Source organism: Gossypium hirsutum, chromosome D05 (genome assembly GCF_007990345.1).
Source record: "Gossypium hirsutum isolate 1008001.06 chromosome D05, Gossypium_hirsutum_v2.1, whole genome shotgun sequence".
In the NCBI taxonomy this organism is placed as follows: Eukaryota; Viridiplantae; Streptophyta; class Magnoliopsida; order Malvales; family Malvaceae; genus Gossypium; species Gossypium hirsutum.
In genome coordinates, this window is record NC_053441.1 from 63,210,667 (window position 1) to 63,216,334 (window position 5,668).

Below are 5,668 nucleotides of genomic sequence, written 5' to 3' on the forward strand. Positions count from 1 at the left end.
GTCAATGGACAAAAAACCATTGTGCCAAGCATGGGTAAAAGCTGAGTAAAAGAGTTGACTTCTCTTAACCTTAAATTTTGTGAGGATATGGAGTTCCCGATTGATATAGGAGAACAATGACAAGCTATTGCATTCTCTAATTTGGTGGTATTGAAAATACAAAATCGGTATTAAAAGTAGAAAATATGACTAGTTTGGAAGAGTTGTGCCATGGTCCACCAACGAGTAATTTCTTACAAAATCTGAAAGGTGTGAGCATCAAAAGTTGTTGGGAAATACAAGTAGCATTCCAAATGAATAAGCTTTTTGAAAAAGTAGAAAGTCGAACTTCACTTCTCTCGAATTTGACAATCTTGTAGCTATTTTCATTACCGAAATTGGAGATCATATGGAAATTAAAGCCCTCTCATCGTTCAATTGCAAGCCTTCAAAGTCCAAAAGTTGCTAGCATTGAGGATTGCAATAAGCTAAAATCTATCTTCTCACCTTCCCTTGCTCTAAGTATGCTGCATGTACAAAAACTCTATATAGAGAGCTACAATTGCTTAGAGCAAGTCACTGGTTTTGTCCAAGGGGAAATTACTGAGGTAGACATACTTGTTATCTCGTTTTTCTTTTTAATGTTCTTAATTTCTTAGGGTTGAGAAAATGCAAAAACCGATTCCAATCATGGTGTTTGGTTAGATTTTTATAGACTTCAAATTGGTTTCAATTTGGATATTACTTAAGTGTGTTAAGTTTGGTTGTCAGTTCATACTCAATTGTATATCATTGTCCTCAACTAATACACATCTTCAACATGCATGGAAAAAAAATAAGGATAAACTTGGATTACAACTACTTCTTTTCATTTAATTCTGGCTCAAGAGGCACTTAATTTTATTTTTGGTTCATAAAATAATTAATATTCCAATCTTATTTTAAAAGTTTTGGGTACCGGCAGAAGGATTGAATGAGTTAATAATCCACTCATGCGAACAGGGTTTGCATCCTTAAGAGATATCTTGATATCAACAATGGTTGAATTGGGGAATTTGTTGGATGTTTTTGAATCCATGGTTGGGGGTCGAAGGCGCTTAAAGGATGAAAGGTTGAGTAAAAGAACCAAAGATTGATTTTATTGTTAAATTAATGTTTATTATTTGGATTTGAATTCTAAAATATAAAAAGTAGATAGTTTAAATTAATAAAAATAAAAGTAAAATCACTAAATTTTAAATATAAAAAGAGGGCTAAAAGCTCTTAAACTTTTAGAAAAAAATTGAGTAAGTCATTTCGTGAAAAATACATTCAATTAAATCTTCAAATTTTTAAATTACATCAATTAAATTATTTAATTAATATTTTTTGTCTTTGATCATTCCAACATTGACGTGTCCGTTAGCGGCATAGATATTGGGCACCATGTTAGTGACAATTGTTGCCTACGCTGCATCGACTCTGCTTCATATGTCTGTCTTAATGAATGTAGTATTTGCGTTGTTTTCACAGCCAAGTACATGGGTTAGATCAAAATGCTCATTGAAGCTTCATTTAATGGTGACAGTACATGTATTATCAAGGCACAACCAAGAAAATCCACCTTTAAGAAGGGGTGCGCTTTATGAAGGTATTGTGCCCTTTTAGAGAGGGGAGGAATATAGAAGATAATTAATCTTGTCAACATGGAAGTTAAGGAAACTAAAAATGTTAATTTTATACCACCGTTTTGCTCATGCATTAGACTGGAATTGGAGTTAACATTGAATTTGGACATACTATCTTCCAGGTTCAATGTGAGAGAGGTAGCCGAATTCGGTTATTCTCATTCCTTCCCCTCCATCGCATCCTCCAGTAACTCCGCCCCTCATTTCCAACCTCCAAAACCCAAGCCAAAGCCACCCGACCCAACCCCAAACCGGAACCCGACTCCTATAAAGTTAAGCCTCCCGTTTGACTTCAGGCACTCCTACTCTGAAACCGACCCCACACTCGAACCCATCGGGTTCCGAGAGCCAAAGAGGTTTTCTCCATTTGGACCTGGAAGGCTTGATAGGGAATGGACCGGGACTTCAGCGCCGGTCCGAGATGAACTGGATAGTTGTTTGGTCGAATAGGAGAGGATACGGGTTCTTGGTGACCCGCTTAAGAGGAGGAAATCGAGGAATTGGTTGAAAAGTATCGGCATAGTGATTGCGCTCGGCAAATTAATCTGGGTAATTCTGTTTTTTCCCTCTCAATGTATGAATGGAATTATACTGAAAACCATAAATAAATAAATATGTAACTATAGTTCAGATGTGAAAGTAAAGTACCCTTCTCCTGTTTTGGATAAGGGATGAACATCATGTAAATTCCAAGTTTCGGGTTGAAAATGACCCGATCTCGTTTTAGGGTTCTACGGGATTATGGAATAGTTCCTTATTAATCCATGTAGCTATAGCTTTGAGTTTGATGCCAGTGGCAAATGTTTCTTCTATATATCTCCATTAGACTTTCTCTTATTTGTTGATGGAACTTTTTGTTGATCCAACTTTTCTCTGTCAGATAGATAGTCGGATTATTTTGAGTCTGAGTAACATGGATTGGAATGGATGATGGGATTTAGAGAAGGCTTGACTGGGGTCTCGTTGGCAAGGGTTTCTTCTAAATTTACCTGCATTAGGCTTTCTCTTATTTGTTGTTGCAGCTTTACAGTGATCGCTCTTTTTGATAGAGGATTCAACACTTACTTTGAGTCCGAGTAGCATAATAGATCGGAATGAAGGGTAGAAATGGAATGTTGAGAAGGTTGTTTGTTTTGTGTTAGGGAAGAATGGTGTCACACACAACATGTTGGATGACATTCATAATCATTGGAAGAGAGCTGAAGCTGTAAGGATCAAGTGTTTGGGACTACCAACTCTTGATATGGACAATGTTTGCTTTCACCTTGAGGTTTGAACAAAAAACAATCTCTATTGTTTCTTTCGGAATCTTGGATTATTATTAGCTGATCTCAATTTTAGTATTTCTATAGGAAAAATCCAGGGGGAAAATCATCTACGCCACATAAATATCCTCATTCTGTATAGGGGTCGAAACTATGATCCCCAAAACCGACCAGTTATACCTCTTATGCTATGGAAGCCTTATGCTCCTATATATCCTAAGCTCGTGAAAAACATTGCTGATGGCCTGAGGTTCGAAGAAACCAAGGAAATGAGAAATAGAGGACTCCACTCTCCTGCTTTTATGAAACTCAGTAAGTCATACTGTTTATAGTGTTGATGAGATAGTACTATATACTGTAACTTTAAAGAGTGCCCCTCAGATACTTGTTTGCAAAATCATTGATAACAATAAATGGATTGTTCAAGTAAATACTGATGGTTAAATCTTATGTTCAGCAAGGAATGGAGTGTATGTAAACGTAGTGGCCAGGGTCCGGGAGGCATTCGAGACTGAGGAGGTGATTAGACTAGACTGCACCCATGTTGGTACGAGTGACTGCAAAAGGATCAGTGCAAAGCTAAGGGTATTACTCCTATTTTCTCTTTGTTTCTGCTGTTTACAAGAATTTTTAGTAGAAATGTTGATGTTCTTCAATCCAATTCTAATCTTCTGGGTTTATTTCTTATTTCCTGTAAATGTAGGACTTGGCTCCTTGTGTACCTATTTTGTTCGAGGATGAACAAATTATACTCTGGAGGGGAAAGAGAGATCAGGAGCGAAACTCTGACATTTCTGATGCCAACGAGAAATCTTCGGGTACTTAGTTTAGTTTCTGAACCGGAAATCTGATTCTGTAATGAAGTGGGCTATCATTTATTTATGCTTCCAGGCCAAAGCTTGTCGGATAGGTTGCTTGTTGATTCTGTTGCCTGGAAAAGCCATTGTTGTTGATGAAAATCAATGTACCAGTTCGTTTAAGCAACCTTATTGTCGTCACCTGTTTGCATTGGTGCTGTTGTTCCAATAGGGTCGGAAGCATGTAAATTATTGTACTAAAAAATCACACAAAGTTCAATTCCCAGGAAAGAGAGGTGGATCACATGGATCTCTTAAATACCAAGTCTTTCCTTAGACAGAATATCCCTTCTATAGTAATTTAATAGCACAATTAAATACTACTATTATACCCTCAAATATTGAAAGAAAAATAGGACAAGAAAGAACACAAGAAAGGCATGATCGAATTGTGCCACATGCCAACCGATTGATCGCCTTCCAATCTTTCTCCTGTACATCATCTGGTTTCTCTTCATCAATGGCAATGTCTAGACCCTGCTGAAAAAGGGCATCTAGAACCTCACTTTGCCACATACCAAAATGGCCCGTGCCATCAAAGATCTCCACGGCCAATCTTGCATTTGCAATTGTCGGTCTTGTCCACATGGACGATGTTGAAGCTCCTACACCGACTGTTTTCTCCATAATCTTTTAATATACCTAAGGAAATCTTTTCTGATGTGGAAGATCAGTTTAAACTGCAACCACAGAGCATACTACGATTAACCTTCGGCTCTTGATACCACTTGTTGTTCCAATAGGGTCGGAAGCATGTAAATTATTGTACTAAAAAATCACACAAAGTTCAATTCCCAGGAAAGAGAGGTGGATCACATGGATCTCTTAAATACCAAGTCTTTCCTTAGACAGAATATCCCTTCTATAGTAATTTAATAGCACAATTAAATACTACTATTATACCCTCAAATATTGAAAGAAAAATAGGACAAGAAAGAACACAAGAGTTTTAACGAGGTTCGGTAAATTATACCTACGTCCTCGGGTACTAACACTAGATGATAACTTTACTATCTTCAAAGTATTACAAACAAATAGAATTCCTTAAGAATTCTCAAATGGGAGAAGAGAGAAAACTAAGAGAGAAAGATTGGTTGGGATGAATTGAAATGAGAAATGAGAAGGCCTATTTATAGTTGAGGTTTAAGGACCAAACAATAAATAGCCCATTATCTCAAGGACCAAAAAAAAATTATCCCATGCCACTTTTTCAAAGTCAACTTTAGGGTGCTAAACTTGCACCACTTTGTATTGTTTGCCATTAATGTTGTCTCCCATTAATGTTAACAGGTGCATCCATCGGGTTGCATTTCGGACGTCAGGTAGTCTGTTTACAAGTTTGTAATTGTTCTGAAATTTAAAATCAGTCTTCATTTTTCAGGAAAAAAAACCCGCCTTCATAATGTTAAAAAAGAGGTACATTTTTGGGAAGTTTGTTGCAAAGGTATCTTTCATTAACTGAAACAATGGAATGAAAGAATGTTTTGCACTAATCCCTTTATTTTTGTAGCTACGGCAGACTTTTTGTTCTATATGAGAATCTGTCTGGAGCACTCTTCCATTTGTAAAATGGTTTAAAATATGTTGTTTATTTGACAGTAATGCATCTTAGATAGAGTGTGATGTGAAATTTGGTCAAATGGTTTAACCCAATCTGACCCAAGATTAGATTAAGAATTCTTAAGAAAAATGTGAAATTAAACTGAGTGCTTGAAAATTGATGAAGATGCATGTGCATACATGTCAAAACTTGGAACCAGAAAATAATGTCAACTGAGTTTATCGATTCTTCCTTGTGAAAACTTAAGGCATTTCCAATATTTAGAGTGATTAGTTTTGACTTTGTTCCGGTAATTGAATGCAAGGTGATTAAAAGAACATAATCTAAAATATGATTTCA

At 36.4% G+C, this 5,668-nt stretch overlaps 1 pseudogene; it reads left to right on the forward strand.

Moving 5' to 3' along the window:
- The first annotated feature begins 1,645 nt into the window (after positions 1-1,645).
- Positions 1,646-5,329, forward strand: LOC121216946 (CRS2-associated factor 2, mitochondrial-like; annotated as a pseudogene).
- Positions 5,330-5,668: the final 339 nt, after the last annotated feature.